Source organism: Globicephala melas, chromosome 2 (assembly GCF_963455315.2).
Source record: "Globicephala melas chromosome 2, mGloMel1.2, whole genome shotgun sequence".
NCBI classification, from domain to species: domain Eukaryota; kingdom Metazoa; phylum Chordata; class Mammalia; order Artiodactyla; family Delphinidae; genus Globicephala; species Globicephala melas.
Window position 1 is genome coordinate 151,582,332 of NC_083315.2, and position 23,290 is coordinate 151,605,621.

The following is a 23,290-nucleotide window of genomic DNA, read 5'->3' on the forward strand; positions in this document are numbered from 1 at the left end:
TCAGCCAGCCTCTGGTCCAGTGTGTCTCAAACTCAGGAACTCTCTCTGACAAAGGAGAATAACAGCATATCCCCAGAGTTTCTAGAAGTTTTGCTTTTTGAAGATGTGTGTTCTAGCTTTGAAACAAAAGCAGATTTTGCATTCAATTCCCCGAGATATCCATATTTGCTTTCATGTTTAAAATGACGTTCCGAATAATCACATTAAATGAATGCTCCAAAAGGTTGGCCATGGATGTGCTCTGTGGCCTTACGGACCCCCTGGCATGCCATCAGGTACCCCAGTTTGAGAAACACCAATCACTTGGCAGATGAGAGAACAAAAGCCCAGAAGGACAGGATGAGGTGATTTTCCCAAGTTCACCCAAGTTGTTGGAGAAACATAAAGTGCTGGTGTCTTGTGCTTTCTGAATATTAGGATTCTAATGGACAGCTATTTCCTGCTCATTTGAATATATTTTGAGGGCTTGTTTTATTTCTTTTTTAATTTTAATTGGAGTACAGTTGATTTAGAATGTTGTGTTAGCTTCAGGTGGACAGCAAAGTGGATCAGTTACACATATACATATATCCACTCTTTTTTTAGATTATTTTCCCATATAGGTCATTACAGAGTATTGAGTAGAGTTCCCTGTGCTATACAGTAGTTCCTTATTAGTTATCTATCTTAGATATAGTAGTTGTATATGTCAATCCCAAGCTTCCAATTTATCCTTCTTCCCTTTCCTCCCTGGTAACCATAAATTTGTTTTCTACATCTGTGACTCTATTTCTGTTTTGTAAATAAGTTCATTGGTACTATTTTTTTTTTGAGATTTTCTTTTCTTTTTTTTAAAACTCTTTATTTTATATTGGAGCATAGTTGATTAACAGTGTTGTGTTAGTTTCAGGTGTACAGCAAAGTGATTCAGTTATACATATACATGTATCTATTCTTTTTCAAATTATTTTCCCATTTAGGTTATTACAGAATATTGAACAGAGTTCCCTGTGCTGTACAGTAGGTCCTTGTTGGTTATCTATTTTAAATACAGTAGTGTGTACATGTCAATCCCAAACTCCCAATCTATGCCTCCCCCCAACCCTTCCCCCCATAACTTCATTCCCTAAGTCTGTGAGTCTGTTTTGTAAATAAGTTCATTTGTAACATTTTTTCAGATTCTGCTTATAAGCAATATCATATGATATTTGTCTTTCTCTGTCTGACTTACCTCACTTAGTATGATAATCTCCAGGTCCATCCATGTTGCTGCAAGGGTCATTATTTCATTCTTTTTTATGGCTGAGTAATATTCCATTGTATATATGTACCACATCTTCTTTATCCATTCCTCTGTTGATGAGCATTTAGGTTGTTTCCATGTCTTGGTTATTGTAAACAGCGCTGCAACGAACATTGGGGTGCATGTATCCTTTCGAATTAAGGTTTTCTCCAGATATGTGCCCAGGAGTGGGATTGCTGGATCGTATGGTAGCTTTATTTTTAGTTTTTTAAGGAACCTCCATACCATTCTCCACAGTGGCTGCACAAATTTACATTCCCACTAACAGTGTACAAGGATTCCCTTTTCTCCACTCCCTCTCCAGCAAGAGCTTGTGTTATACCCGGCTTGACAGGCTCCTCTCTGTTCCCAAGCTAGTCCTATTGGCTTCATCCTAGTCACTGCATTGTCCTTTCAGGCCCTGTGAAGGGGATGCTGGGGGCCAGAGACACTCCTTGTGCAAAGCTGCCTTCCCAGGATCAGCTTCCCCCACAGACCAAGGGAAGCATCCTCAAAATTCTTCTGGGCCCCCACTCACGAGGTAAGAGAAGCCATCTCTCCAGCAAAGATGAAACTGTCTTCCCATGGCTTTAAAATCCTTGCACTGGCCGCATGCAATGTATTGTGCCACTGTTTAGCATGAGACTTACAAAGAGGTTGACGTGAAGGGAGAAAAACTTATGTTTTAACGCTAGTTAAAGCAACAGATGACAAAATTAAATATGCAGGGTAAACTCAACTAAACTTGCGGGGGAAAGCATAGGAAAAAGGAAAGACTAGAAAGAATTAGGCCAAAAGGTTAACAATAGTAGTCACAGGAAAATGAGATTGTGGAGAATGTGGGGATGTGGGATTTGGGCTATTTTTATGATTTTTACATTTTCCAAATTTTCTCTGTGTGTGATGGGGTAGAGAGGATTGAACAGAAGGTGTCTTTCTCAAATTCCAAGCTCAAGAAAATATCAATATGAACATAGAATATTTTTTAAGTCTTGAAGGTGAGTATTCAATGTGTTTATAGAGAAAGCCGTGTGGAACTTACTGGGCTATTGTAGCTGCCAATTAATTAATGGTGATAAAATAGATACGAATAATTTATGATCAGCAAGTTGATTGTTCTGAAAAGAGTGCTTCTAAAATTCTGGAACTACTTTCAAATGGACTAAACATTTTCCATATAATCCTGTTCATATTCCTTACCATTTGGGGAAATCCTTTGATGGTTTAAAAGGGAAAGCAGCTTAACCCTTATCTAAGTTATCACAAATTCATGGAACCCATGTACTACGATTCCAGGGCACATCTGGCTTGACCTGTCCACCCCAGCCTGTGGCAGAGGGGAGAGTGTCCTGGAGAAAATGGCCAGGAGGCTCTCACCCCTGCTGTCCCAGTTCCCTGGGACCTCGTAAGGGGTCAGCCCCCATCCGTCCCCCCCGGACTGAATTTCTTGACCTGTAAGATGAGGAGCATGGCCCAGGCATATCAAATGTCTCTCCAAGTTATTCATTTATTCACTTTTACTTATTGAGCACCCACAAGGGCCAGGCATGTCTCCAGGCACTGGGGACAGCATTGAATGAAGCAAAATCCCCATTTTCTTGGCATTTCACCTTCTTCCCGAGCATGTGGAGCTCTGACCTTCTCTAACACCTGTTATAGACAGGGCTGCTTTCTGCACGTAACCACACACCGCCTGTCATGTGAGTTTAACTGACCTGCCAATGTAATATGGAAGAACCTTTTGTATTCTATTACAAGTTAATCACTAAAGGGATGTTGCCTATAAGCTTAAATTATACATAATGGCCCATCTCTGGAAACCCTGCCTTTCAGGCAATGAGCATTAAGCTAAAATACCTTTGTTCAGTTCACAGGAAACATCCAGACCAGGCTCACCTGTGAACGACTGCAGGGAGGAAGAAATTAATACATGGCCTCTGGAGGCTGACCGGAACCGGGAAATGTTTGACTTTACTCCCTTTCCTTTTAGTATAGAAGAAGCCTGGATTCTAACTCAGGCAAGATGGTCCTTTGGGACACGAGTCCACCATCTTCTCAGGCTGCTGGGTTTCCGAATAAAGTCGCTACTCCTTGCCCCACCCACTCATCTCTCCATTTACTGGCCTGTCGTGAGGCGAGCAGTACGAAGCTCGGGAATGCCAACTCGATTATAAACCCCAGGGGAGCAGAGACCAGGACCTCTTTCACTGTGTTTCCACAGTCCTTAACACAACCCCAGCACCCTAATTTTTCAATTAGGAAAGCACAGTATCTGCACACTGTAAGGACTTGATGAATGTTTGTTGGGTGAATAATAAGGATCATACAACATGTTGGACATTTACAGACATTAGCTCCTACAGTCCTCATGAAAGCCCTAAAAGGTGCAATTTATGATGGGGAAAGAGAGGTTAAGTGACTTGTTAAGACACACAGTAGGTGGTGGATCCTGGAAACAAGCTCAGGTCTCAACCTTCATAAAATAAAATGTAACACGAAACAAGACAGTTTCTGAAACATATCACATGCATAGTGGGAACAGTAAGTTCTTCAGAGAAGGGAAGGATTTGTGAGGCCAGAATGGGCAGGGAAGAAATTATGGCAGAAGTGGGCCTTTGGCTGGACTTTGAAGGATGGAGGAGGGGAGGAGGATGGCAAAAATGACAGTGAATGAATCCATGAGGTCCAGAGCACCCAGGCAAAGACCTGAGATTGGCCTCAGCTGACTCAGGGCACCTTAGCCAACTGAAGGGTCTGGTGCACATTTCTCTAACAGCTGGAAAGTGATGAGAAAATAATTGTTCAGTATGTGCAAAAGATCACTAGCCTAACTAAGCATGTGGATGAGCTTGAAATGAAGCCAGACACCCTCCCCGCTGTGAACACCAGGCTGCAGAGCAGACCTATTGCTGCTGCAGCACCTGAGCCTGACCCTGAGCAAAGCAGTGGGGGCTGGGAGCAGGTGCCCCTACAAGGCCTTCAGTGAGGTAATGGGGGCCCTTCATACACTGCTTGTTTCTGCAGAGCCTTGACCTCTGCCATATGCACTCTGACTCAGTGACCTCTCAGGAAGAGGTTATTTCACACCCACAAGAGGCACTCGCAGGCCTTCCAAAATGATGCAGGGAAAGCACCCTGGCCTTTGATCCTGGTGACCAGAGTTCTTGATCTAGCTCTGCCATTTCTGGGTATGTGACTTTGAACAATTCATGACAAGACTTGTGGTCTCTGAATAGTAGTACGGGACAGTACAGTGACTTCCTCACATCGTGTGGCACCCTCAAACCAGTTGAGATTAATATAGTGCATCAAGACCAGGACTTCTTAGAATGATATGAAATGGAATAGCATCAAAAACTCAACATGCCCAAAGATGACACACAGGTGGACAATGGGCACATGAAAAGATGCTCAACAACGTTAATCATCAGGGAAATGCAAATCGAAATCACAATGAGATATCACCTCACACCTGTCAGAATGGCTGTCATCCAAAAGAACATAAATAACAAACGTTGGCAAGGATGTGGAAAAAGGGAACCCTCGTACACTGTTGGTGGAAATGCAAATGGATGCAGCCACTGTGGAAAACAGTATGGAGGTTTCTCAAAAAACTAAAAATAGAACTACCATATGACCCAGCAATTCCACTCCTGGACATATATCCGAAAAAAACAAAAACACTAATTTGAAAAGATAGATGCACCCCAATGTTCACAGTAGCATTACTACAATTGCCAAGATATGGAAGCAACCTAAGTGTCCATCAACAGATAAATGGATAAAGAAGATGTGGTGCATATATAAAATGGAATACTGCTCAACCATTAAAAAAAATGAAATTTTGCCATTTCCTTCAACATGGATGGACTTGGAGGGTATTACGCTAAGTGAAATGTCAGACAAAGACAAGTTCTGTATGATACCACTTATATGTGGAATCTAAAAATAAAACAAATGTCCCTATTGGCAATCTGTATGTCTTCTTTGCAGAAATGTCGATTTAGGTCTTCTGCCCATTTTTTGATTGGGTTGTTTGTTTATTTGTTATTGAATTATATGACCTGTTTGTACATTTTGGAAGTTAAGCCCTCATCAGTTGCATTGTTTGCAAATATTTTCTCCCAGTCCATAGGTTGTCTTTTTGTTCTGTTTATGGTTTCCTTTGCTGTGCAAAAGCTTATGTTTGATTAGGTCCCATTTGTTTATTTTTGCTTTTATTTCTATTGCCTTGAGAGACTGACCTAAGAATATGTTGGTATGATTTATGTTGGAGAACGTTTTGGCTATGTTTTCTTCTGGGAGTTTTATGGTGTCATGTTTTATATTTAAGAGTTTAAGCCTTTTTTAGTTTATTCTTGTGTATGGTGTGTGTCTTCTAACTTCATTGATTTACATGTGGCTGTCCAGCTTTACCAACACCATTTGTTGAAGAACCTGTCTTTTCCCCATTATATATTCTTGTCTCCTTTGTTGAAAATTAATTGACCATAGGCATGTGGGTTTATTTCTGGGATCACTATTCTGTTCCATTGATCCATATGTCTGTTTTTGTGCCAATACCACACTGTTTTGATTACTGTAACTCTGTAGTACTGTCTGAAGTCTGGGAGGTTATGCCTCCAGCTTTGTTCTTCTTCCTCAGTATTGCTTTGGCAATTCTGGGTCTTTTATGGTTCCATAGACATTTTAGGATTATTTGTTCCAGTTTTGTGAAAAATGTCATGGGTAATTTGATAGGGATAACATTAAATCTATAGATTGCTTTGGGTAGTATGGCCATTTTAACAATATTAATTCTTCCAATCCAAGAGCATTGGGATATCTTTCCATCTCCTTGAATCATCTACAATTTCCTTCTTTTTTTTTTTTGGTTTTTTTTTTTTGGCCTCACCACACGGCTTGTGGGATTTTAGTTCCCTGACCAGGGATTGAACCTGGGCCCTTGGCAGTGAGAGCATGGAGTCCTAACCACTGGACCACCAGGGAATTCCCTACAACTTCCTTTATCAATTTTTTATAGTTCTCAGCATACAAGTCTTTCACCTCCTTGGTCAGGTTTATTCCTAAGTATTTTTTGGATGCTATTTTAAAAGGGATTGTTTTTTATTTTCCCTTTCTGATACTTCATTGTTAGTGTAAAGAAGTGCAGGACTTCCCTGGTGGTCCAGTGGTTAAGACACTGCACTTCCATTGCAGGGGGCACGGGTTTGATCCCTGGTCAGGGAAGTAAGATCCCACAGGCTGCTCAGTGTGGCCAAAAAGAAAAATAATTGTAAATCAAGTACACTTCAATTAAAAAACAAAACGCCAAAAACAAAACAAAACTGATTTCTGCATGTTAATCTTGTATCCTGCTACCTTGCTGAATTTGTTTATCAGTTCTAGTAGTTTTTGTGCAGAGTCTTTAGGGTTTCCTATATATAGCATCATGTCATCTGCATATAATGACAATTTTACCTCTTCTCTTCCAATTTGGATACCTTTTATTTCTTTTTCTTGTCTGATTGCTGTGGCTAGTACTTCCAATATTATGTTGAATAGAAGTGGTGAGAGTGGGTATCCTTGTCTTGTTCCAGATTTTAGCAAGAAGGCTTTCAGCTTTTCACCATTGAGTATTATGTTGGCTGTGGGTTTGTCATAAATAGTTTTTATTGCATTGAGATATGTTCCCTCTATACCCACTTTGGTAAAAGTTTTGATCAGGAATGGATGTTGAATTTTATCAAATGCTTTTTCTCCATCTATTGAGATGATCATGGACATTACATCAAAAAAAAAGCATAATACACATTCTTTTCAGGTGCACATGGAATATTCTCTAGGATTAACCACGTACTAGGACACAAAACAAGCCTCAACAAATTTAAGAGGATAGAAATTATTTCAAGCTTCTTTTCTGACCACAACAGCATAAAACTAGAAATCAACCACAAAAAGAGAAATGAGAAAAAAAAACAATTATATGGAGCCTAAATAACTTGCTACTGTTGTACATCAACTACACTTTAATAATTAAAAAAAATGTGCATCTCATGTTTGATGAAACTTATATTCATAGAAGGTGATCACCTTAAAATGATTCCCATTGTGCACCATGCTCAGAAAAGTCTGAAAGCCCCTGGCCTAGTGGCTGAGGGTGAAGGGTGTGGAGTCAGATGGCCTCAGTTTGAATTGGGCTCTGCCACTTGCTAGCTGTGTGATTTGGGGGCAAGTTATTTCACCTCTCAGTTTCAACATCTATAAAATCTGGAAGATAATATTACTAACCTCATAATGTTGTTGAGAGAATTCAATCGTTCAATCAATAAATCAATATATATAAAGTCCCTAGGACCACACCTGGCATTCAGTAAGGAATCTGCTGCTGCTATTTCCATGTTGGTTGTTGAGGCATCTGGAACAGAAACAACTGAAGTCCAGGAGGTCCCAAGACTAACTCAAGATCCCTTGGTTTTCGCTCAGTTCAAAGAGCCCAGTATCATTTTTCTGAAGCTTTAGCTTGGGTTCAGGCAGGCCTGGGGGCCAGTGACAAAGCAGGGCATGGAGAGGGTCCTGGTTTCCTCTGCCCAGGCCCTGAGATTCCCCCCAGAACTGTCCTTCACTCAGAGGCAAGAAGCACCAGAATGCTCTGACAGCAAGCATGTCTTGGAGCTCCAAAATGAATGCACCAAACTGCAAGAGAAACTGCAAAGACACCCCTCACCCCCTTCACACACACTCCAGGGCCGGGAGAGCCAATGTCAGTAAGAGAGACAGCTGGCAAACTGGTTTTGCTTTTGCTTGTTTGTTCCTGCAAAGTAACTCACAATTTGACAGAAAAATAAGATAGAGGTCACAGTCTGTTAACGGTCTTAGAGCATGTGCTAAACATTGTTAAATTGTTCTCCTCAAGGATAACACTGAGTTACAATATGAACAGTTATATACATACATATAGTCAGCACATATACGATACAACAATAATGTGTAAGTATTGTGAGTAAACCTATTTCCTCACAGCTTTCCAGCATTGGATTTTACTACTTTATATTTGCAAATTTAATAAGTATATAGGGACACCTATTCTAACTTATTTATCTTTAAATAATGAGGCTGACCTTTTTTTCCAGGTGTTCACTTCCTACATCATTTTTTCCTAACATGTAACCCCCGGTCTTTCAGTCAGCAATGTGTATTATGTAATTGCTAGGAGTTGAGTTTTACATTAGGTGGTAGAAGAGCAATGTTTATAAAAGCTGCAGATAAGCTTCCTGTTCTCAAGGACATGGCTCCGGAATGGTCATGACAAGAACCAGCTTCACTATAACTGTATGTGCCGGCGAATGTCACTTCTAACAAGGTCCAAGCCAGCCTACTGCCAAATGCAGTTTTATAACAATCACTTTGCCTATGATTCTTCCTGCTATCCAGAACTGAACATCTCTGTCTATAAGTCAAGCCTCTGGGTCATACATGCAACTGAAGAAGCCAGAGGTGACACCATCCCAGCCAAAATCAATACATGCAACTGAAGAAGCCAGAGGTGACACCATCCCAGCCAAAATCAATGAGACCATTTTCTAACCATCCCTGTTCTGGGAAAACAATGGCCAGCAATGCCTTCATGACATGTGGTGTGCTGTCTATGACCAGGATGGTGTCCACCAAAACTGAAGAAATAGTCTAAGTATATGCCACCGAAACCCAAAAGGAACAGTACATCACCTCCAGTTCCAAAAGAAGTGGTGAAATGTGACCAACCTGCACTATGGTCCAACTGTCCAAAAACTGTACATGGGCAGTGATGGCTACTGGACCCACTACCATGTTGATTTTTATCATGTGTGAGGAAGACAACAGGAGGGTCAGGCCATGCCAGAGGATAAAACCTCTGGGGCTGGAGATAGAAAAACTAGACACATTTGTATTTATTGGTTGGTTTGCTGCATGTGTGTTTGCTTGTGTCTTCCTTACACAGGAGGCTTTCTTCAAATGTTTGGTGACCTTGGCTGTCTGTTCCCATTTAGGAGCAAGACATTAAAAGTCAGTTAGTACCCTGAAACCTAGAAACTCCACTCCACAGACCTGCACACAAACATGCACCAAAAGATACATATGAGAATGTCCATACCAATTCTATTTGCAATAGCCCGAAGTCTGAAACTACCCAGAAGTCCAAAGAGTAGAAAGGATAAATAAGTTGTGGCATGTCAACATAATGGGAAAAAATGCCTCAATGAGAATGAACAATCTATAACTGTGTGCAAAAATATAGATGAATCTTACAAACATAATTCCAAGTTAAAAAAAAAACAGAAACCAAAAGGCTCACATGCTATATGAGTCCATTTATTTAAGAATAGAACAGGGAAAATTATTAATCTATGGTGTCAAAAGTAAAGATGGCAGTTATCCTTGGATGGGGATAGTGAATGTTCCTCCTATGTAAAGCAGAAAAGAAAAAGGGAGAGAAATACACTGTAGGGAGAATTTAACACACCATTCTCAGTATAAGACAGATCAAATGGACAAAAATTGAGCAAAGACATAGAAATCTAAACAACCTAATCAACAATGTAGGCCTTTAAAACCATTTAATCCTGATTTGAGCACACACATGTGCACACAAACACACACATATTGGCATTCTGATTAGAAGGGCATTAAACTTATATATTAATTTTAGAAGGAGTTATATTTTTATAATAAGCTGTTTCATCTATGAGTATGGAGCAAATCTCTCCATTTGTTAATATAGAGAAAAGCTACGGATTTTTGTATATTTATCTTGTATATAGCCCCCTTTCAAAATTCTATTGGTAATTTTAATAGTTATTCATTTTAATCATTTGCTATGAGACTAGGTTTGCAATCTGGCCTGACAAAAAGATAATTTTCCCTTCTTTAATAATGTTCATATGGACTATTTCATTTCCTGTCTTATTTCATTAGTGAAAATCTCTAAAACTGTTCATCATTAGCAGTGATAACAGACAAACTTGTCCTGTTACTGATATTACATGGACGACTCTCTCAGGCACTGCTCAGAATCAGAAGGAGCCTGTGTCCTGTAGCCCCCTACCCAGGAGGTTACCAAGGTCCTGATGCAATAGAGAAGGACAAATCTGACTCCATATTGGATGTTTCTTTTACTTTAACCTTTGTATTCTATTGCTTTTGCTACAAGTTAAGAATGTTGCCTGTAGCCTGAAATATATAGGATAGCCATTCTCAAGACTCTGACCTATAAAGGTATAACACTTTTCCATTCACATAGAGATAAAAAGTTACAGAACAGAGAATAATAATTGTCTTGTTGGAGGTGTATAGGAACACTGTGACCAGACCTACATAGACAGCTGCAAGAACGAAGGATTCAGCACCAAGAAGCTTGCAACAATCAACCGCACCCCCTCCCCTTTTAGTATAAAAGAAGCTTGAATTCTTTTTTTTTTTAACATCTTTATTGGAGCATAATTGCTTTACAATGGTGTGTTAGTTTCTGCTTTATAACAAAGTGAATCAACTACACATATACATATATCCCCATATCTCCTCCCTCTTGCGTCTCCCTCCCACCCTTCCTATCCCTCCCCTCTAGGTGGTCACAAAGCACCTGGCTGATCTCCCTGTGCTATGCAGCTGCTTCCCACTAGCTATCTATTTTACATTTGGTAGTGTATATATGTCCATGCCACCCTCTCACTTCGTGCCAGCTTACCCTTCCCCCTCCCCTTGTCCTCAAGTCCATTCTCTATGTCTGCGTCTTTATTCCTGTCCTGCCCCTAGGTTTTTCAGAACCATTTTTTTTTAGATTCCATATATATGTGTTAGCATATGGTATTTATTTTTCCTACAAACAACTCAATTTCGCTTCTTTTTATGGCTGAGTAATATTCCATTGTATATATGCGCCACATCTTCTTTATCCATTCATAAAAAGCCTGAATTCTTAACTCAGGTAAGATGGTTCTTTGGGACAGTAGTCCTCCATCTTCTCAGTCTGCTGGCTTTCCAAATAAAGTCACTATTTCTTGCCCCGACAACTCATCTCTCGATTTATTGGCCCATCAGGCAGCGAGCAGTACCAGCTTAGACTCAGTAACGCTGACCATCACAACCCTTCACTCCAGGAGCCTACAATAGCCCAGAGCTGCAGTCCCTGGGGAGGCCTCTCTCCACTCCTTTCTCTTCTATGTCCCTAGCTCAGGCCCCCATGACCTTGTTCCCAGTCTATTACAGTGGCCTCCCAATTGGCTTCCCTTCCTCTCCTCCTTCCCCTCCTGTGCCCTCCTGCAGTCTGTCCAGCACACTACAGCCAGCGTGAGCTTTCAAAATGCAAATCTGATCATGCCCTTCTTCTTCATCCCATTCTTCTGAGAATAAAGTGGTACAAGCCTGTGTGAGCACTGCACCCCCTCCAGCTTCATCTCCTCCACTCTCCCACCCTCTCAGGAAGAACCTACTGTCTTTCAGTTCCCTGAATGCACCCTGCTCCTTCCTGTGTCACCACCTTACACCTGCTTTTATTACTTCCTGTACCACTCACACACACACACACACACACACACACACACACACACACACTCCCTAACTCACACATATCACCAGTGTCATCAGCTCCACAGATGTATACATACAATTATCCATTCAATGTCTTCACCTCTAGACCATAAATTCCACCACAGTAGAGACTGTGCGTTTCTGCCACCCTTAACCCCAGGACCCAGTACAGGGTTTGGCCCCTAGGAAATGTCCAATAATTATTTTAAATTAATAATTAGTAGGCCAGTGGTTATTAGCCTTTCATATTTCATAACCCACCGATTCCTGTTTTATCCCCCTAAGAGATAGGTAGACATAAAAGCATCTTTTATCCTTATTTTAAAAAATAGTTTTTGGGGGCTTCCCTGGTGGCACAGTGGTTGAGAGTCCGCCTGCCAATGCAGGGGACACGGGTTCGTGCCCCGGTCCGGGAAGATCCCACATGCCGTGAAGCGGCTGGGCCCGTGAGCCATGGCCGCTGAGCCTGAGCGTCCGGAGCCTGTGCTCCACAACGGGAGAGGCCACAACAGTGAGACGCCTGAGTACCACAAAAAAAAAAAAAAAAAAATAGTTTTTGGGAATTCCCCGGCGGTCCACTGGTTAGGACTTGGCACTCTCACTGCCGTGGCCCAGGTTCAATCCCTGGTGGGGGAACTAAGATCCCACAAACCAGGCAGCATGGCCAAAAAATAAATAAATTGGGGCCAGGCACATGATATTATATAGGCTGGTTTTTTTCGAGTCTCAAGGCTGGGTACCACAACTCCAGTTTCCCCTGCCGAACCTTGGTCATGCCGTGCAGTTTCTTTACCAACCAGGAATGGATTATCTGTTGAGATTTCATCCCTCTGTGATTCACCACAAGGCCCTGAGCAGGGACACATGAAGGAGGTATAACTCTCAAGAACCCACAGAATGTGTGTTTGTTCCGCAGTCACTGCACACACTCACCTCCAGCACCCGGCCGCTTCTTCCACTGAAACCCAGCTCTCAGTGCTACTCCCCAGCTCAGACCTCTTCCATGCCCAGGGCCTCTGCCCAGAGTTTTGTTCTTTGTTATGTCGATGGACAGGGGGAGAGCTCCGACAGTCCCACTTTTTTTTTTTGCGGTACGCGGGCCTCTCACTGTTGTGGCCTCTCCCATTGCAGAGCACAGGCTCCGGACGCGCAGGCTCAGTGTCCATGGCTCACAGGCGCAGCCGCTCCGCGGCATGTGGCATCCTCCCGGACCGGGGCACGAACCCATGTCCCCTGCCTCGGCAGGCGGGCAGTCCCACTTTTAAAGATATGCTGTAGGAAGGAACTCCAGCTGGCGTCCCTCCCTGGAAGCTGAAGCCTTGCGGCACAGACAGAATCTTACGGATACTTATAATTTCGGCTTCCTGTTGGTCTGCTGCAAGTGCACCCTGAGGGCATGCCTGAGCCCGAAGGCAGAGTTTTGGAGCACTTAACTCTGAACGCAAGAGACCTCCCCTCCCATGTGGTCAGCCAAACCGCAAGTGTATTCCCTTCACTCATTATAATGTAGCTAAGACAGTTAAGTATGGTGACTGTGGCACAATTAAAACTCATGTAATTAAGGAAAGTGGGGGTGAGAAAAAAAGGACTGGTTCTGAAAGCTCAGCCCAAGGGTTGAGAAAGAGACCAATATTTATTTTCGCCACTAGATGGCAGGCTTCCTGCTTTATTCCCCAGCTAGTCCAATTAAATTGAGAAATGATCCGCAATCAGCCCTGCCACAAAACAATCCTCCAAAGTACCCTCATAGAGACTCAGAATGTTACGGGCCGACAGTTTGGTGAGGTTTTTTTAGCCAGACCTTACATTAACAGAACAAGAGAGAGCCCAAGAGATCAGTAGATCCCAGGTTTACAAATTCTCCCGGGCCACCCTGCCTCTTGACAAAAGCCATCCAAAAATTGACTTAAAAAGAGATATGATATGGATATGCTCAGTTTCTGAAAAATTCGTAGAGCCGTGTTATGATTTGTGCACTTTTCTGTGTGTACGTAATACTGACAGAGAGAGAGAGAGTAACTCTTCCACAAATGGAGTGGGATGTTTGCCTAGATTTGGTCTTGTTTATTTGTGAGCTTGGCTAGCCCTTGGCTGGTGAGCAACTTGAAGTCTGGGATCCTTTATGCAGCTCTGTGCTCCCACAAGCCTTATGCAACAACTGACAAAAGGACAGATGAGGCATCTGAATTGTTTGGAATAAATTAAAGTGACTGCAACCAGCTGGGTGACTTTAGCCAAGGGACTTGCTCCTCGGGACCTCAATTTCAAAAATTCAGTGCTGAATTACACTATCATCTAATCTCTGAGTACAGAATAAATCCGAGAAATACCTAGTAGAGTGCTGCAAATGTTATAAGACAGTGTTTCTCAAAGTGTGGTCCAAGGACCCCTAAGGGTTCCCCTTCCCTTTCCCAACCCTTTAGGAAAAGGGCTGTTTGTAAGAATAGCAGTAACGCCAAGGAAAATGATAACTTTCCATCGTGGCTGTAGCTATTCAACCATGTAAACTTTTTTTTTTTTTCTCTTCAAAAGACATCCTTAAGGAATCCTAAGTATTTAGCTGGAATCTTGTGCTGGTGGCCAATTTTCTCCTTGTGTGTGTTTGGGAGAATAAAAGGAAATGAACTGGTTTTCTTTCAACACTGTCCTCACAGATCCTCATGGATTTTTGCTGCTGGCGGTAGATAAAACAATCAGGGTGGGAGGATGGTTTTCTTCATATACTTCCATCAAAACAATATATCACAAGACATTCAATGCAGAAGTGGATATGAGAATGTACAAACTAAAAGAGATTTGCAAAAATGTAAAACAATGTCATTTTTATAAATTTCTTTAATTTGGAAAAATATATTGTTCATAAAAATTATGTAATTTATGTTAACATGCAATGGAGTCTTATTGTTATTTTAAAATATATTAAGTATTTAGATTTTTCTCAGTTATAATTTATAATAAAGTATGGGAAATATCAGAATATAGAAACAAAAGCTGTTTGGGGTTCTCAATTGCTTTTACGAGTGTAAAGGGGCCCTGAGAACAAAAGATTTGAGAACTGCTGTTGTAGGAGCTTAATTAATCCCTTTATTAGCTCTCGGTTATTTATGTTTCATTCTTCAAAAACAGAAAGTTATATCTCACAATGTTAATTTCAGCATTATCAACACGAGCAAAGAAAAAGAAAAAAGACAAGCTGAATGTCTAATATGATAACATATGCTCCATTAAGGCAATGGAATTATATCATATAGTATTGCACAATAAAATGATTATATGACATCATGTTAAGAGTGTAAAAACATAAATCGGTATTGCCACTAACTGTAAAAATATGAGATTGGAATCTGATATATAAAATGAAAACAATAAACACCTATTATATTATGTTGGGATGTTGAGACTATAGGTGCTGTCTTTCTTTAATTAAACTATTGGCTATTAGCATTTCACTGCATATTTTTTAAAACAGCATTTTTAAGTGAGCACTTTAAGACCTGGCTTCCCCAGGTCTCCCACACTAGGGCCAAAGAGGCCATCGCCTCTTTCCATTTAACAAGCCAAAAAGGTTCCTGATTTTGAAAAGCCAACTTCCTCCAGCGGACCCCCAACAAAAGTCCTTGTCTCGCAGGCCTCTGGGAACAACCTCTGACGAATGGCAAATCTGTACAAAACACAACTGCCCTGGCCGTAGCAACACTTGAAGAGAACCAGTACTGAATGGGAAGTGGTCTGGCGTTCAGCGGGTCAGCAAGCAAACAGGAGTCTTTGTGAAGGGAACAAAACTGCATCTGCCCCTCACCAAGAGGGTCTCCGGCACCCCTCCTCTCCTGCGCTGCCACCCCCACACACTCACAGTGAGCATTTATGTTTTGCTTCATAGGCATACTATAAACTCCGTCTTAAGCCAACTGCTTCTGAGGTTTTGAAGTGAAAAACATGGCCAGAAGGACGATGCATGCTTCAAGGAACCCTTACCTCCAGTCCATTAACTGGGTGCTGTTCACATCTTTCCCAAGACCAGCTGGGGTTATTCCCCTTCCTAACTCCAAATGTGCTTATGGTTCTATTTCAGACTCCCAGGATGGGCAGCACAGTGTGAAAGAAATACACTGGATAATTAAAGAGATGATCTTATTCAGGCTCTAGCAAGAGGGAGGTCATTCATTAATGCAGAATATCTCCGAGAAAAGGCAGGAGGGGTTTTACAGAGGCAAGAGAGTGGGGAGGAGAGTGGACAGCAGGTCTCACCTGAAGGCTGGAATGGATCTCATCTGTAGTGGGGTGGGTCTCATCTGAAGAGTGGGATGGGAATAAGCTGAATACGTGAGGGCAGGGTTGTCCTTTGCAGTTTCTCCACTGTCCCAGCTCCCCGGCTCTCTGGGAGCACGGAGCTCAGATAAACTTCAACATGGTCAACAGATTACTAAAAATCTGGACTCGCTTGTAGCAGAGAGGGGAGGAGGTAAGTGGTGAGAGTGAGGTCCCAGATGCCTCCGGGGAGGTGGTGAGGGGAGAGACGGAAGGGCGGGAGAAGCGGACACCCCTCTAGACAGTCTCTGGGCAGCTGAAATTTTGTTCCTCAAATTCAGAAAGCTTCTCCTTTTCCCCTCCTGTTCCTCTCTCCCTCTTTCTTTCTCAGGTGCCAGGTGAGTGAGGACAGTGTTGAAAGAAAACCAGTTCGTTTCCTTTTATTCTCCCAAGCACACACATGGAGACAATTGGCCACCAGCACAAGATTCCAGCTAAATACTTAGGGTTCCTCAAGGATGTCTTCTGAAGAAAAAAAAAAAAGTTTACATGGTTGAATAGCTACAGCCACGATGGAAAGTTATCATTTTCCTTGGCGTTACTGCTATTCTTAACAAACAGCCCTTTTCCTAACATCTTCTTTGATGAAAGCAAGCCCTACCCTGCTTCTTTGCCCTAAAGCCCCTCTTTTCAACCAATCCAGCCAGATGTGTGATTTTTTCCATTCACACAGCACAGGGTTTAAGGATGGAAGAAGGGATGAGCTGTTTCCCTCATTAGTGGCTCTTTCCACCCCTACAGAGACTGTTTGTGGAGGATTTGTGTTGCTGGCTGTAGATAAAACAATCAGGGTAGGGGCCGCTTTGGAAATAGGGGGAGGGATGGGGATTTTTCCATCTGGAATCACAAGGCTGTCGGTGGCAGGGCCACATGGAACCACAGTCTGTCTGTGGAAACAAAGCTTCTCTATAAACTGGTCATGCAAACAAGAATATGAGGTTTTTGACAACACGATGGCCAAGAGATAGGAAACTGAGACTGGTTATGAAATGCCAAGGACAGATCCCTCCAACTTTGGTGAATTAAGCCCTGGATGTAATTCAGCAAGGAGCTTCCTTGGGCTGATGAAAGCAAGGACTGTAAAGCTTTGAATTCAAACTGGGACACTAGAAGAACAACTCACGGTCAGCCAGTCTCCATCCTCTGAATTTAAGTCATCTTTCAGCTGGGAGCGAACATGCTTCCTTAACGCACCAGAACAATGTTGGGACTTAGATTACTGTAAAGAATTTTATAAATGCTGAGTGTCCCTGTCAGCACTATTAATGAACATCCTCTAAGCTGCACTTGAGCCAAATTCCAAGGTATAATTAGGGGTTCTAAGCAATGATAGAACATAGACGGCAAGTTTGAAGCTCCCAACATCCAATTAGAGGGATGGGAGCAGATTTCCCAGAGCACAGGAGATGAAAACCACCTGTCTCAGCCTGCTTCCTAAGTCCTTCCTTCCAGGAGAGTTCTTTGTGTCACCTAATAATGCCAAAAGGAACGCTTCTTGGCCCTCAAACCCCATCTTGCAACCAGAGGTCAATTAACAAGCTGTGTGCCCTAGAGCAGGTCACTTACCCCCTTTGAGCCTGAATTCTGTCTTCTACAAAAATGCAGCCGTTGGACAAGGATCCGTGTTCTCAAACTTTTTAAAGCAGTGGAGCCTTTCGTTTTTCCCCTGAGGAAACCTTTATGATGGAACTCAGTTTGTAAATATCCTATGTCACTTGGAGGAACTATAGTCAACGTGTCACGTATCAGAATGATGAAGGGAAATAGCTCAAGTCTTTGTAGCTTAAATCTCCAGATAGACTATCAGTTCCAATGTATTCAATCACTCCTGGCAAATATTAAGTGCTTTATAAATATTGCGTAGGGAAAAAAATGTGCTTCAGTGGAAAACCATTCATCATTTAGAGCATATGCACTCCCAGGTTACCTGAATGTGATGCTACCGGGACTCTTTCACTGTCTTTGAGCTATTTTACAACTCTGTAAATTGTAGATAAGTGATAGCAATGCAAATAATTCTTGTTTATAGACATACAAATAAATTCTGTCCTATGGAAATGCCATTGACTTCCCTCCCAATCCCCCAAGGGAAAAGCCAGTTTTCATCTATTTGTAAATGTATTTCAGCATTCCTTTACTCCATATACATTGAGGCTTCTTTAACTTCTCATTTGAACTGGTTGTAACATCTCACTAGCTCTCATTAATAACGAGCTAAATAAAGACGTTAACATGTGTTCATTTATATTTGTATGAGTGTCATGATTTTTAGCTTTATTTGAAAATTACCATATTTGGTAAATGTTCTAATGTTATATCACAATTCTTACCAATCCTGATCAAATGTGTAACCTCCACATTGAAAGGGCCACCCAAAGCCAGTCTTCAAAGTCTCAGTAAATCCTCCAACTTGGCCCTCCCTCTATGGCTGTGGTTCTCCCCATCACCGTGAGCAATAAACTCAGCCTTTCCCTATCAACAGCTTGTTTCGGTGATTTTGGGGAGATGGCATTTGAGAGAAGGGAAAATATATGTGGAGGCAATTGTGCACTAAGCCTAAATCCCTCAGGAGGGTTTCTGCCCGGGTCAAGTTCAGTGGGATGGTGGCATTTTTTCCCCATGTGGATACAAAATCTAGAGTTTAGGGGGCTGGAAGGAATCCAGGGGATGATCTCATCCCTTCCTTCCTTCCTTTATGGATGAGGTCACTGGGACCCACAGAAATAGGTCAGCTAGGGGCTGGGATATGAATTCGACCCTGCAACTCCAGGCCAGGTGCCCTGCATTCATTTATTCTCTCACTCGTTCGTTTTTCAACAGCCATTTCCTGAAGGCTGGGCACTGTGCCATCTGATGAACGCTCGGAAGTGGGGTCCCATTTCTGAGATATCTGCCCCCGTGGCCCTCTGTCCCTTTTAGGCAAATCTTGGACTCCATGTTTTTTTTCTCAAGAAAGTAGTGAGAGGGGAGGAAGCTGAGAACTGCCTCTGTGAGAACATTCAGCTTCCAATCCCCGAAGTCTAAACACTTGGGAAGAACAGAGAAGCCTATAGGTAACGACTGAAAAGTCCAGTAAAGGTTTTCCCTGAGCTAGTATCAGAGGGGAGAAGAAAGGAGTGGCTGTGCCCTGGTCTGGGGCAAAGCCCCAGGGATGCCCGCAGCAGAGCCGCAGGAGGGAGTGCCTGTGTGGACAGGGCCCCAAGGAGGGCTCCGAGTCTCTGCGACACAAAGCGGTGGAGAGCCCCACCCTCCCCAAGGCCATGCGGACAAGACTGAGGGACAGCTCAGGAGTGACCTGGGGAACCAATACCAGGACTGGATGACCTGGCACCATTAGGGTCTTGGCTCCATTAAGACTCTGAAATTTTTTTTAAAAAGGGGGGGAGGGGGAGTTGGTGCTGCAGACAGAGGGATGGGCGCTCAGAGCCAAGGAGGCTCCAGGATTTCTCCCCAGATCCGGGTCAAGAGGACAGTGTTTCCTCACTCTCCGCCCAGACTAATCAAACTCCCAACCAGCACTGGGGGTGGCCACTCCCGAAGTGGGGGCCACCCACCCTCCAACCCACTCTGGTCATAGGAGAAAGAAAAAAATTCTTCCTGAGTTGAGGTTGTAAGGAACTCCTCAACAAAGAGAAATCCTGGGCAGAATGATGCTGGGATGGTGGACACTGTCAGTGCTTTTATGTCAGTGTTTGCTGACTGTTGCCACAGCCAGGAATTGGGACCAGAGGGGATCAGGGGGGAGGCGCAAGGAAGCACACACAGCCTCACTTCCTCTCTTCCCACGCAGCAGCGGATGGGACCCCGGTGTGACCCCCCCGGTGCTCCCCTCTCCCCTGCTGGCCTCCAGCCAGATCCCAGATTCCAGTCCTTTCCAGTGCCCAAGAGGACCCAACTTTCAAAAGGGGGAAGGAAGGAAGGAAAGAAGGGGAGGGGAAGAAGGGCTCATAAGAGAATGGAGGGTTTAGGCGAGGAGGAAAGCAGGCATTGGTGGGGAAGGGGAAATCAGACAGGAGGAAACAAAATGAGTAACTAATTGTGAAATGGTGGCACCTGAGGCCTTGGGCCCTTTTGGTCAACTCTCGCCCAGGGTCCTATCACAGGGAGCTCAGGAGGGCTGTTTCCGGTGTCGCTCATTCATGTAGTAGCTCAAATTTAGATTTACAAAGACCTCCAAATGAAATACTGAGAAGCACAGACCTGCGTTTTAAGAAGATGCTGCTCAACCTTCAGCTTGAAGCTTGTCTTCATCCTGGTCACCCCAGATGCCGTGTGCCATGAGTCAGTACTGCTAACCGATACAATGGTCCTCCTGTCCAGTTTCACTGCAATGTTTTCTTTGTATTTAACGGACTAATCTGTTGAAGGCAAACATTTAAAATAAATCGCAAATTTTATAATGCTGTTAGGGTTCTGCTCTTTGTTTTTTAATTTACAGGGAGGCTTTAAAACCAGAAGTGATCCAAGTCTCCCTCAGTCCCTGAGAGGCTGTGGTACCACCTCTCACAGCCTTAAGCCTCTATGGGGCCTGAGTTTCACCTGGAGGTCGCCCACGAGAACAAGGACAGCCCCTCCAAACGCTCAGGAAGGAAGCAGTCAGGGCACCATAACTGTTGAAGAAAAAATTATTCTGACACCTGTTAAATGGGAAGGAGTGTTTTATTTAGGACTATCATAGTAGGTGTCAAGACTATTGCAAGAGGGAAGAGCGATTGGGCTCAACTCCTAATACAACAAGAACAAGTGGGGATTTATAGCCAAGGAGCCAGGAGGGGGAGGGGGTAGCAGTGGATGGAGAATTACTAAGAGGAGACATGGGGTGCTGATCAGGAATTCTTGCTAAACCAACTTAAACAGGATTCTTGCTCAAGGCAGCCAGGGTGATAGGCCCTCAAGGGTGGCGGTATTCTCCCTAAACTGACTTAGCAGGATCCTTGCTACTGCAACTGGGCTCTGCAGGCCCAGCAAGGACAGGTTGAGGTCGAGGCATAGTTGTGAAGTGGGCTCAGAGGAGCCTGACTCAAGTTTGGTCAAGGAGTCTTTGTCAGTCACAGCCTCTTTATCCCAGAGGGTCCCACAGCTATTGTGACACCACGTGAATTAGTTCTTCATGAGAGACTAAGAGGAGGGGAGAAAAGACATTCTCTGGGATGCCAACTCAGAGAAGATTTGAGCCCTGACAAAGTGCCCCCATTTGTTGGTGACCCACACAACAGCCTTTCCCTGACTCCCTCCTCTCATAGGAGGAGTTGCAAACACCAAAGACTCACTTTCCCAGCCTCCTTGGTAGCTAGAAGGAGCCTTGCAACCCAGTTCTGGGCAAAAAGGGAGAAGGGAAATTCTCCTGAGTGGCTTTTAGGAAATATTTTCCTCTCTGAATGAGGGAGTGGGAAGATAACACGCCTGGTGCTGGGGCAAGCATCCCCCATGGCGAGATGCAAGCCCAAGGATGTAGTGTCCTTGGAGCGTGCTGAAGATGGAGGGAAAAAGAAGCCTGGGTCCTTGGTGACATTGCTGAGCTGTTGCACCAACCCCTACTTGTCTATGCCCAGACTTCTAATTATGGGAGATTTAACTAAGCAGCTTTTTGATTTAAGCTACTCTTATGCTGGTGTTCTATAACTTGCAGCCAAAAGTACTGCCAACCCCCAGGGCTGTGCTAGGATTTGTAAAGGACACAGAGACATCCAAGCATCAGTCTCTTCCTTCTATTCTAGAAGTTTACGGTCAAGGTGGGGAAACTAGACATATGTACACATGTACCATGTCCTTAAAAATTAAACAATTTGAATATAATCAAGTTTTAAACTGAAGTCACAGCAATTCCACTCCCAGGAATTTTTCCCCCAAAGTATATTAAAAGATATCCACTGAACTTTAACATATAATAGAGAAAATATGGACATACCCTAAATGTTCAACAATAGAGGTTGAAATTACAGCCCATACATAATATCATTAAAGATGATGATGTTGATCTATACTTAATTATAGGCATTCTCCAAACAAAAATTGGGTAAAAAAAAAACCAGGTTATTAACTGTGCATTAAATAAATCCACTCTTGTGCAGAAAAACATCTCTGAGTCTAGGTTAAATGTGAAGCTGTCAGCAGTGCTTATTGTTATATAGTGCAATTATGATTGAGCTTTATTTTCTTTATGCCTTTCTGTACCTTTTGCTTTCGTTGCAATAAACACATATTTATTTTATAATAAGTCCACTCAGAATGCTTAGAAATGCAACTGATCAGTAAGTCTCTATATACTAATAGAACACCATGGAGAGCTTTACAAAATCTACCAACAATTTGCAGAACAATATGGTATATGAGGAGGGAGGTTTAGAATAACAAAGATGATTCACAGTCCCAGACACAGTTCATGGCTTTAAAGAACCAGGTCCCAACTTGGGGGCACTAAGGACCCAACCTTGGGTTCACTCACCCATATGCAGTAAAGACAACCTACTGACACCAGGTGGTGGTAAAGAAAAGTAGAGTATTTACTGCAGGGCTCCAAACAAGGAGAATGGGCAGCTCATGCTCAAAAGAGCAGAACTCCCCAATGGCTTTCAGGGAAAGGATTTTAAAGGCAGTGTGAGGGAGGGGTTGCAGGGTGTGGGATCAGCTCATGAACAATTCTCCGACTGGTGGGCATCAATGTGGTTCCAAGTATCATCAACCTTCTGGCTTCAGCTGGTCTAGGGTCTATGTGTTTGCAGTCAGCAGTTTTCATATGGTAGGGGTTGGCTTCCTGTAAAAACAACTTAGGAGTGTGTGCCAGGCCTGTATATCTATATCCTTCAGGGAACTGGGAGTTCAGTGATTCTGCTGTGTGGCAGATTTATAGTCTAAATACCAGTTTCCCAGCCCAGGAGCTATTCTTTGTTTCTACATCTTTACATTTCCTAATTATTAACTCTTGAGTCACCCTTTTGAGACTCATGGGAGGCCTGGGAGACTAAAGCCTTTTACTTCAAAAGACAGGGACATGGGATTGTATATGGTTTCAGACAGTTTCTGAAATGGTTCTGTCCAGTTCTATGAGCTGTAGAATATTCATCACATATCTCACCCTCCCCAATGATAGGATGTATACTGGAGCAAAACACTGAGTGGTAACTATTTGACATTGTGGAAAATAACTCTAAACAAAACTTTTTGTATTGTACGTGG

At 42.9% G+C, this 23,290-nt stretch overlaps 1 long non-coding RNA gene across 2 annotated transcripts in view; it reads right to left on the reverse strand.

Moving 5' to 3' along the window:
* The window catches only part of LOC132596878 (uncharacterized), a 170,121-nt gene that overhangs the window by 129,585 nt on the left and 17,246 nt on the right, over positions 1-23,290 (reverse strand). The window contains exons 4-5 of one of the 2 annotated variants that reach the window (XR_009563172.1): positions 20,315-20,472; positions 14,705-16,579 (exon numbers count right to left, since the gene is read on the reverse strand). This is a non-coding gene — a long non-coding RNA (uncharacterized lncRNA). Of the gene's footprint in view, positions 1-14,704; positions 16,580-20,314; positions 20,473-23,290 lie in introns of those variants that run through there. The other variant, XR_009563173.1, reaches the window with a different exon arrangement.